Here is an 11,498-nt window from a genome sequence, read left to right as displayed (position 1 = left end):
CTATAGAATTAATATAATTTTTAAATGGGATAAGATCTATCTGTACCTATTTGTTGATGATATGATGCATTTATCATGTAAATCTTTTGAAACGATAAAATAATTAGTGATACTAAATTTTTTGATTTTGATTTTGTAATAAGTTTCTCTAAGAAAATGGTCAGTACTTGAGTTCGTGTACTATTGTATTATGATGGTATGATACAGAATGACGAAACTAGTGTGCAGTACAATCACCCTGCAAATTGAATGATTAGAGTATCTTCATCATTATCACGTCAAGAATTATTGGACCATTTATACAGCAGTATTCCTGTAGACAAAGAAAAATATGAAATAAAATTAAAATGAAAATCTCCTAATCTGTTGGGACAGTTAATGCAGAGCAAGTATATCTTAGTTTCAATTGATGACAATGAAGATGTCGAAGCAATACTGACCTTTCTTTTGAAATATTCAGAATGTTGATTTTTAGAATTATATATTGAAAAGAAAGATGTACCAAGCTTTGGATACTATAGTTGGCTTTTAACTCAAGCGGACAATATTGTTGGGCCTTCCTCACCTTTCGTAACTCCTATGGTGCAAATCGATAGTGTTGAGGTCATATTTGTAGAACAACATTCTACTACTTCCGGTCCTAATTGTCCAATTATTCAAAGTCCTATGGTGACTTTTCCTGTGTCTTCTGCTATGGTGACTTCTCCTTTGCTAGAAGTAGCGATAAGTGCAGGAGACGACACTCATATAGAAAATGATGACTAGGTAGTCAGTGGAATAAATTCTGATAATCTAGGCTTTGAGTCAGATAAAAGTGAAGATGAAGACTATTGGATGGATGAGGACAGTAGCAGTAATGATGATGATGGTGAAGATGAGAATGATGATGAAGATATTCAGCCTAATATTAACATAGAAGAATCTCAACCTCGTTTGCACGAACCCCCATAATTTTTTAACGATATAAATTTAGATGATGGTAGTTGCGTTAGTGCTGGTCGAAGATTGAACTCTGACTATCAATTTTGGGACTCCTCAATGACTGAATTTTCTAAAAGTCTAATGTTTGAAAGTAAAGATTATGTAAGGAGAGCTGTTGATCTTTATCACATTATGAAGCATCGGACATACAATGTAGTTTAGTCGCATTCAAAATTATGGTCCGTACGATGCGCATCATTAGATAATATTCAAAATTATAAATGGAGGCTTCGTACTGCATTGTTGAAAAAATATGGATATTTTCATATCACAAAATATAAGGGTCCTTACACTTGTTTGTTTACGGGGTTGAGTCGAGACCACAAACATGTTAGTGAAAAGATGATTGGCACACTAGTTCGATATATTGTTGAAAAAGATTTCGATGTTAAAGTTGAAGCTATTGTGGCAACCGTTAATGATCAATTTCAATATACAGTGTCATACAGAAAAGCATGGTGTGGAAAGCAGAAGGCATTGGTTGATATTTATAGAGAATGAGAGCCGTCTTATGCTAAATTATCCTATTATATAACTGTACTTCAACATGCAAATTTCGGTACAGTTGTTTCATGGAATTTTTTCAAACTGTGAATTTCAATATCTGAGTTTTAAATTATATTTTCTGGACTTTCAAATCATCCATCCAGGGTTTTACGCACTGTCATCCTGTAATCAGCATTAATGGCACGTACTTGTATAGAAAGTTTAAAGGTAAGATGTTAATTGCAACAGAAATTGTGTAGAGAATGGGATATTTTCATTAGCATATGCAATTGTGGATGAGGAGATGACCGCAAGTTGGAGTTGGTTTCTTTTCCAGCTCAGAATACATATCATCAAAGATAAAAATGGAATATGCTTAATTTCTGACAGGCATTCAGGTATATTAAATACCATCGTAGATGAGTCTATTGGATGGAGTCCACCACGTGCCTATCACCGATACTGCTTAAGACATATCTGCAGTAATTTCAACACTCATTTTAAAAATGTGCAGCTGAAAAGAGCAGTATGGCAAGCAGAAGCACTCATCAAGTTCGCAAGTTCAACTTTATCATGGATAGGATCAGAATAGTGAATGAAGAGGCTTGAAGCTGATTGTCCGAGATAGAAAAGGAGAAGTGGACATTGGCACATGATGATGGCCTGCGCTATGGTGTCTTAACTACAAATTTATCGGAGATTTTTAACAGTATTTTACGAGGAGCTAGAAATGTGCCAATTACAGTTTGTGTTCCAATGATATTTTATCGTCTTGTGAAATACTTCAATACGAGGCATGTCCAAGCCTTGAGATATATAGAGAAGAATCCAAATAATCTTTTTACTCCTCATATTGCAATTAAGATTGCTGAAGATCAAGTTAAAACTAACCAGCATCGAGTAACAGCATTCAACCTTCAAAGAGATATATATGAAGTACTTACGAGGAGAGCAAGCGCAGGGTTACGAGATGGAGAAAATTCTCATACTGTTACTTTAGCTGAAAGAAAATATTATTGTGTAAGTGGAGCATGTACAAATATCCATGTTCATACGTTTTAGCTGTGTGTCAAAAAATTACGGTACATTTTAGTGATTTTGTGGATGATATATATACAATTACAGTATATATGAATACTTGGAGTGGTGACTTTAATTCATTACCACATGAAGATTATTGGATGTATACACGTATGTTCAAATGTATTCCTGATCATCATCATTTGAGACCCAAGCAGAAAGGTAGATCAAAGTCAACAAGACTTCGAAATGAGATGGATGATAGGTAAATAAGAAGTAAAAACTACTGTGGCATTTATAAGAAATAGGGTCATGACCACCGTCGCTGTCTTAGGATACTTCAACATACTTCAACTTTAAACAGTGGAAGAAATTAAAGGCTCCGAAGATGTATTTTCGTCATTGTTTTATGTATTTCTGTGAGATTGTATTTGAATATACGTGTTTAATATCTAGAGATGAACTGAATTGTGTGTTTAAGTTGTATTGTGTGACAATATTGTGCTTAAAATATATTTCTCATAAAATGAATGACTATCATTTTTTTTATTTTTTAATATACTTGTGATAATATCATTATTTTAGATTCATTAGCGTATTATGGCTTACGATCCACGGCATCCCGATCCTCGAGACAGTAGTATTCTTACATTGCAGGAGTACCATCGATCACCGACTATTTTAGATAGCAGCGTAAGCATTCCAATCCTACTCTTACTATTTAATTCTTTTTTGAAAAGTCGTATACATTATCTAATTATTATATCTTATTGCAGGAGCCCAAACACCTTCGTCTACGACGATCCAATGCTGACTTCTGGAGGACAGAGGACATCCCACATAGAATGTTGGATTATTTACGCTATCTTGAATTTTATGGAGTATATCGGATTGGTCGTATACAGATGGACGTTGGTCTTATTACTGCTTTGCTTGAGAGATGGCGTCTAGAGACATACACATTTCATCTTTCATTTGGTGAGGCGACCATCACTTTACAGGATGTCAGCATCCTTACTAGACTACCAGTTGATGGCGATCCAGTTATCGGAGTTGATCCCACGCTTACCATTCCAAAGTAGCAGGCTTTGTGCTTGAGATTGCCAGGGTTTGAGCCCGACGTTCAGTTTTTCGATCATTCACGACTCAGGATTGAGTGTTTGGATGATCGTTATCAATATTTTCATATTGAAGATGATGCACCAGAGGAGATGGTGCAGCAGTATGTTAGGGGTCAGATGTTGCGGTTGTTATGTGGTATCTTGTTACTCGATACTTCATCGAATAAGATGAAGTTGATGTTTTTGTCATTATTAGAGGATTTAGACTTCGCTCGTAGACTCAGTTAGGGTAGTGCAGTACTAGCTTGCCTGTATAGAGTTATGTGTTGGGGTTCTTATGCTGATTAGAGCAAGATTGATGGTTATCTTGTATTATTATAGGTATGTGAATTAAAATTTTTTATTTTTAATATTCAATTATAGTTCACATTGGGTATATCATGTATACGTTTTTTGAAATTTACAGATTTGGGTATGGGAGCGTATGCTGACTATCAGTCCATTACGACGATAGTTGCTCGAGATGCCATCAGAACAACATGATCCTGATGTTCCATTCAGACTAGACGGATCATTGAGATATAAATATAAAAATATTATTTTTTTTACTTGAAACTTACTGTTTTAAATCTGATAAAATTTATTTAATATGAGTAAATTGTGAAACAGATGGAACGTTGCATTCAACGTTCATCACGTATCAACGAGAGTGGCACAGATTTATAGGTGCCAGTTGGATACATTAGTTGATACATATAGATGGATAAATTTAATTTTTTACAAATATCATTTTACAGTATTCATAATCTATTAAAATTTTAGCTTACTATTTTTTTTTATTTTAACTCTATCAGTTTTTGTTAGAGCCATATACAGATGAGATATTGGCTATATTACCGCAGATGTGTACAGTTGGACATGACATATGGACTGCTAGGGTGCCACTTATTTATTTTGATGTGGTAGAGTGGCATCTTTTCGATCGTGTCCTGCGGCAGTTTGATTAGATTCAGGACATCCCAGAGCAGTTTGATACCAGCCAGGGACTTCATCGTATTGATCGACGAGGGAGAGTTCGTATTGACTGGCGTATCAGACATGTAGAGTACATCGATATTTGGGATGCACGTCGAGATCACATTGTTTATGGTGATCCCATTTTGAGAGGCCGTTCATATACCGAGGACTATATGGCTTGATTTTTTAGCATTACAGTGCGAGTCATTGGACAGCCTTGGTATGCAGTTTTTGGATACGAGGGCGAGAGTTCTGCTGTGCGTCTTTTGGTAAGACTACGAAAATTAGTTTATGTTGTTTGTGTTATATTTTTGTTTTATATTTTACAGTATATTGACTGTTTTATTTTTATTATGTAGACTGATTCTATGTCGAATCTTGTGTTCGATGCTCGTCGTGCTTTATCTACGACTGATGAGGACGAACGGATTCGGATACTGCGTGAGATAGAGAGAACAAGTTTCGGAATATTGGTGACGATTGGTGTTGACCCATATAGCTGTGCGCCTTGGTATGGAGCAACCGATATGCCAAATATGAGATATACGCCGTCATCATATGTTCCACATATGCCATCACCGCATATTCCACAGATGTCATCACTAGATACTGCACAGATGCCACCGCCTTTTGATTCACAGATGGTAGCGTCTTCTTCTTCCTACATCCCCCGATGACATCACTGGATATCAGTTGGCCACATGAGTATGATACTTTCTTTTCAGGCCCATCCGTGTATCCAGATGAGAGGGTTGAGGGGGTCGCTCAGTCCATAAATGATCCGACAGCATCAGTTATTTCTGAGCAGCATGATCAGTAGATCTCCACTGATATAGGGGAGGAGCCATCACAGCAGGAGCAGGAGCAGCCGTTGAGGACCTTCCTGAGAAGGTCTAAGCGACCACGGGCACTACGACGTCCTTGTGGGACTTAGTCTTTTTTAGATTTGTACTTAGTATTTTTGAAACTTTTATTGTACTATTTTTTATATATTTGATATTTTTATTTTATTTAATATTATTAATTATTAATTTTATTTTATATTATTTAATTTCAAGTGATCGGATATTATGTTTCGTGGATATAGATACACATACTCTAATGTGTCTCAGAACATCAGGAGAGAAAAAGTTATGCTAAAAGGGCTATAGAAATTATAACGTAAATAATAATAATATATCGAATAATTTAATTATATTTTTTAAAATATCTAAAAATAAGTAAATTAGACAAGTCGGTTGGAAACCATCAAAGTTCAAGCTGATTTTTCGATATATGAGATGAATCGGACCACACTGGTACATCTCGATCTGGTACAGGCACGAACAGCTACGTACGGTGCAGTATGGGCCCCCGACATAGGATGGTAAGGTTTGATATAATTTTAAATTCAAAATTATAATTTTTATTTTTTTCTCATTTTTTTTATTTTTTTATGATATTTTTAATTTTTTTAATTTTTTAAGATATATTTTTTCTTTTTTCAGATATTTTTTTAAAAAAATAATTTGAAATGGGGATAGTAATTTGAAATGATATTTTTTATTTGAATTAAAGTTAAAATTTTTATCTTTTTTAAAATTTTAATTTATAATTTTTATTTTTTTTCATTTTTTCACTTTTTTATGGTATTTTTTATTTTTTTTATTTCTTTTGAATTCAAATTCAAATTTTAATTTTTTTTATAAATTAAAATTAAAATTTTAATTTTTTCTCATTTTTACTATTTTTTTCTATTTTTATGGCTTTTTTTAGGTAGTTTTTTCCTTTGTTTGGAATATTTTTTAAAAAAAATAATTTTAAATGGGGAAAGTAATTTGAAATGATATTTTTATTTAAATTAAAATTTAAAATTTTATGATTTTTTTTAAATTTAAAATTATAATTTTTATTTTTTTCCATTTTTTTCATTTTTTTATTTTTATGATATTTTTTATTTCTTTAATTTTTTTAGATATATTTTTTTGAGATATTTTTTTATAAAAATTAATTAATTTGAAATGGAGAAAGTAATTTGAAATGATGTTTTTTATTTGAATTAAAATTAAAATTTTTATTTTTTAAATTCAAATTTATAATTATTATTTTTTCTCATTTCTTTCTTATTTTTCTTTTTTTCATGGTATTTTTTATTTTTTTAATTTTTAAAATTTTTTTGGGATATTTTTTTAAAAAATAATTTTAAATGGAGAAAATAATTTAAAATGATGTTTTTTATTTGAATTAAAATTAGAATTTTTATTTTTTAAAATTTAAAATTTTTATTTTTATTTTTTTCTCATTTTTTTCTTCTTTTATGATATTTTTTTAAAAAAATTAATTTGGAAAGGGGATTGTAATTTGAAATGATGATTTTTATTTGAATTAAAATTAAAATTTTTATTTTTTTAAAATTTAAAATTATAATTTTTATTTTTTTTAATTCTTTTTTTATGATTTTTTTTAAGACTAATTTTTTTCAGATATTTTTTAAAAAGATAATTTGAAATGGGGATACTAATTTGAAATGATGATTTTTATTTGAATCAAAATTACAATTTTAATTTTTTTAAAATTTAAAATTATAATTTTTATAATTTTTATTTTTTTATTTTTTAAAAAATAAAATAAAATAAAATTGTCAAATCAAATGACATTTTTTAAAACATCATTTGAAATGGCATTTTTGAAAATGCCTTTTCAAATGGTGTTTTAAAAAACGTCATTTGATTTGACAATTTTAGTTTATTTTTTTTTCATCTACGTGGAAAATAGGTGGAATAGGGTGGTGACGTGATCATCAAAAAATATCATTTTGAATGACGTTTTATACTGTTTGCATCATTTTGATAAATAAGTTAAAAGTTAGATTATTTTTATAAATAATTTTTTTTAAATTAATTAGGTAAAGCACTCAGATACACCTGCTTATATGGAGGTCCCTATTCTAACAGCTTATGATCGCCGTTTTTGCAGTAGGTGGACTGATAATAGAGAAATTAATAGTTAAAATTATTCTATTATATTTAATAAAAATATTATATTATATAAAAAATAATTTTTTATTTAAATCAATAAAAATTGTCAGATGAATGATGTGATAATTTTTTTATTAGATGATCCCAAATATATATAGTAAAACAATTTTAATCAATAATTTCTCATAGAGGATTAGGCTTTCCTTGAGTCATAAGTGATATTTGTATGCATGTATATATGCACACACACATTGAAAAAAGTAAATTTAGGCTCTAGCTCATTTTTTCTAAAAAACCCATCTCGCACTCTTTCAAAATAAGGCAGATTGGATAGAGTTAAATATTAACATTTTTTATAAATAAAAAATAAATATTAGCACTTTGCATGACATTAAATAAAATAAGTCAAAAGTATAAAACATAACAAACTAAATTTTCAACAATAGTAAAAATATAAGAAACAATAATATTATTTTTTAAGAAATCAAATATTCTTAAATTAAAAAAATAATTAATAAAAGAATAAATAACTAAATATTATGGTGTGTAATATTTCACATATTCAACTTTCTCACAAGTAAAATGACTAGGACAAAATCTGAGAAGAAGATTTATAAATAGTCATATATGTTCAAGTCGGGTTTGGGACAAGTTTTACCATCACTCATGCTACCCCAAGTCCCCATGAATCAAGTACATCCATCCCATTAGGATCGAGCCAGGTTGAGCACCTGGTTGGTTAGAATAAATTAGCATCCCTGGAGGAATGTCGAAATCCCGCTCTGTTTCTTATCGTCTTCCTCATTTACTCCATCTAACAGCTAGAGATCAATTAGCACCATACAAAATCTTCCATGACTTGCACGCATGTTTTCTCGTTTTGCCCTGTGCCTGGGTCAAGCTGGACAAACCTTATTACCGTCCTTAAGCTTTAATCTAGAGCACTAATCAATAGCCTTTGCGCTTCAAAGTTACAAGCACCATAAAGCCTGTGAAGGGGGAGCAGATCCAGGTCCTGGCTAAGGGCAATGGAACCATCTCAGCACTTAAACTATGCAATGTTGCATCAGCCCCAGAATAGGGTCAAAGTGCTGAGATAAGTACCAAGTAGGAGGGTTGGCTCCCACCATGCCCAAAGGTCTCTGCAAAAAGGGTTTATATGAATGAGCATCTGGCCATGCAATCCAACTCTAATGCTCATGCAGTTTTAGTTATCTCCTTTTTTTTTTAAAAAAAAAATTATACACTACCATTTTATTAGATACTATAACTATCATTTAAATATGTCCTTGCCTATGAGGATAGCTTTTCCGTGTGGATGACTCTTGTTCATAAATTAATTCATTGTTGGAACGGCTAGTGAACTAAGATCGAAATAGCAGATAATGATTTTATTTGCCCCAGTAGTTTGAACTAGTATCTCTTCCTCCCCAAACATTCCATTGGTATTATATATTTTACCTAGTCGCATATAACGAGTCTGGAGTTCCTCCATCGAACAGCTTCGGTGCGCCTTCCCAGCATCGCCGAAGGGAGAAGCGAGCGGAATGGCAGCTCCCTCTGCGAGCATCGCCGTCGCAAACGCTATCTGGGAACAGATCAAATGTTCTCTACTCAGGTCTCTCCCTCCCTCTTTCCGCTGCCCTTACTATTTCCCTGGAGCCTCCCTCTCAAGTCTCATCCTCTCTTTATCCATGACAAACGACCGGAGTGTCCGACGACCACCTATCCATGTGAGTACCATGCATCCCCATCATTCCTTCCTGCCTTTCTCCCGAGTCTTTTCTCCACGCTAAATGAACACGACCGAACCAATCCAGCCTGCACTTCTTGTTCGGGAAGAACTCGGAGCGCGCGACGAGGATCGTCGACCATGGTGGCGTCCGAATGAACAGCTGTTTATGTATGCTTGCTAATTTGTTTTACCTTCTGGGCCTTTTCTGTTACTCATTCGTCTCCATTTTGTTCTCAGTGCAAGCATCAAATAGCAGCTCGGCTTGCTGAAGCGGTGGGCGTGCTCACGGAAGTAGAGGTGTCTGATGAGCAGCTGGCACTTAGGCTTGTGAAACTCTGATAGTTTTAAGCATTTCAAATTGTCCAGGTATTGATTTCTTATTGCTTTTTCTTAAGTCCTAGTTTTGATTCAATTTTTTGGGCATAGTTTGTGCCGAAGCATTAGGAGTTGCAGTGGAAAATGTGTTGAGTGGTTCTTTCAGTTGTAAAGAATTCTTCTTGCATTTTCTGTTTATTGGAGTTATGGTTCCAATAGAATCAACTCGCATTTGAGTGCATTTGAATATATAGGTTTAGTAAGCAAATTCCAATATTTGCAGGTATAAGTTTCCTATAAGGTTCTGTGGATGTGATAATTCACTTCTCACAAAGGGGAGTTACCAAAATTGAATTTTTTTTACGATATTTAGAGATTTTTTGGTCAAAATGCTGATAATTGGTCAGTCCCTGTTGGAAGCTCAGGGCATAGCTGCACATACATCCTCATGTTGCATTGCATGTATATTCTGAGACTATTAGAAAAATAAAGGAGAGTCATATTTATTTCGGTGCTTGGTCTTTCCAAAAACCATATGCGCTGCAATTTTGGATGCTTGGGGACAGAAACAGTGAGGAGCAAAAGAATTTTAGTTGAACAATGGATAGCTACTGTAGAAAACCAAACATGAGAGTCTATATAGGCCTTTGCAATCCAAAAGGCTAGACCATCATGCAAGTGGTCCTTGAAAATCCTAAACATGCAGACAAATGAAAATAATATTAGTGACTAAAACAGTGAAGTGGCTAGACTTATATTTCCCCTGTACTACATTAATTACTAATGCGTCAGTGATGCATAACAAAATAGAGATTCTCATCTTCAGCATATTCCAGCTGAAGGTCTATTAGGAAGAGAAAATCCCTTCTCTCTCATTAGAAAAGCAGATATTGTTTTGCTTTATCCTTGCAATTTTTGCTTTCAAAGCCTTTGTCCATTGTAAATGCATAATGGCCATCAGTAAGTTTGTGAAATGTAGTAATATTAGCCCCTTCTTAAAAGAACTCAAACTTAAAATCATCCTTAAGCTCTATTGACTCGGCCACTTTTTCTTCAGCAAGTCAGTAGGATTTCGTTATCTTCTTGAAAATCAGCCATGTATACATTTGCAATATTTTTCTGAAAAAGGTTCAATACATACCTGTACTGATTTTATTCTGGATAAGTTCATTGCATGCTCATGTAGAAAGTCTTGCATACATAATTTTTGAAAATGTTGAGCATTGAATCGACAACAATATTTCCCTTTTAAAATGGGCTTACTTGAAAACAGCAATCTTTTCTGAAAGAAGGCCCAATTTCTTTAAGCAGCTTAAACACATATATTACGTCTCTTTCTTGACTTATTTGGTTATTGAAAAATAGGAAACTAACCCACATTTTTTTTTTTTTTTGGCAAAACATTCTGGGGTTAAGCTTCACTATGTGGGCATACATTTTCTAACTCAAGGAGAGTCACGGTCTCAACCTTAAAAAAGAACTTCGTTCATCTTGAGAAGCGTAGTAGAAAGTTTTGTAAAAAAGAAAGAAAAGAAAGAAGGGTAGTAGAGACCTTTTTAAGTATCTATTCCTGTCTTATGTGAATTCGTGGATGGCAATTGTAAACTGGAAATGGTCCAGTCACCAGCCACTTATTGTTCTTAACCTTCTTATCAAGAATTTATCTGAAGTTCAAGCATCAGTGAAGAATGCATGTACCTAAAGCAACAAGCCTCATCCCTAAGGTTCGCCTTTTGGAAAAGTTTGAGAATATTCTATTATCGGCCTTCTGCTTGACATGAACCATCTGTGATTCTGAGTTCGTGGCCCTTGTAAATAGAAGGCTTGTCAGCAGGGAGGAAACTTGTATACTTGATTACGTTGAAGCTCATGCAATTAGTAAGCAACCCTTTCAGTCTGTTCTGGTTCAATTGCATGGCTCACACC

At 33.1% G+C, this 11,498-nt stretch overlaps 1 long non-coding RNA gene across 1 annotated transcript; it reads left to right on the top strand.

The window, feature by feature from the left end:
- Positions 1-8,541: 8,541 nt before the first annotated feature.
- LOC114914726 (uncharacterized) lies at positions 8,542-9,628 on the top strand. The gene is made up of 3 exons (XR_003802362.2): positions 8,542-9,255; positions 9,343-9,425; positions 9,495-9,628. It is a non-coding gene; the product is annotated as an uncharacterized lncRNA (long non-coding RNA).
- Positions 9,629-11,498: the final 1,870 nt, after the last annotated feature.

The sequence above is a fragment of the Elaeis guineensis genome, chromosome 13 (genome assembly GCF_000442705.2).
Source record: "Elaeis guineensis isolate ETL-2024a chromosome 13, EG11, whole genome shotgun sequence".
Lineage (NCBI taxonomy): Eukaryota > Viridiplantae > Streptophyta > Magnoliopsida > Arecales > Arecaceae > Elaeis > Elaeis guineensis.
The sequence above is the reverse complement of the archived record's forward strand: the minus strand, read 5'-3'. Positions and strand labels throughout refer to the sequence as shown.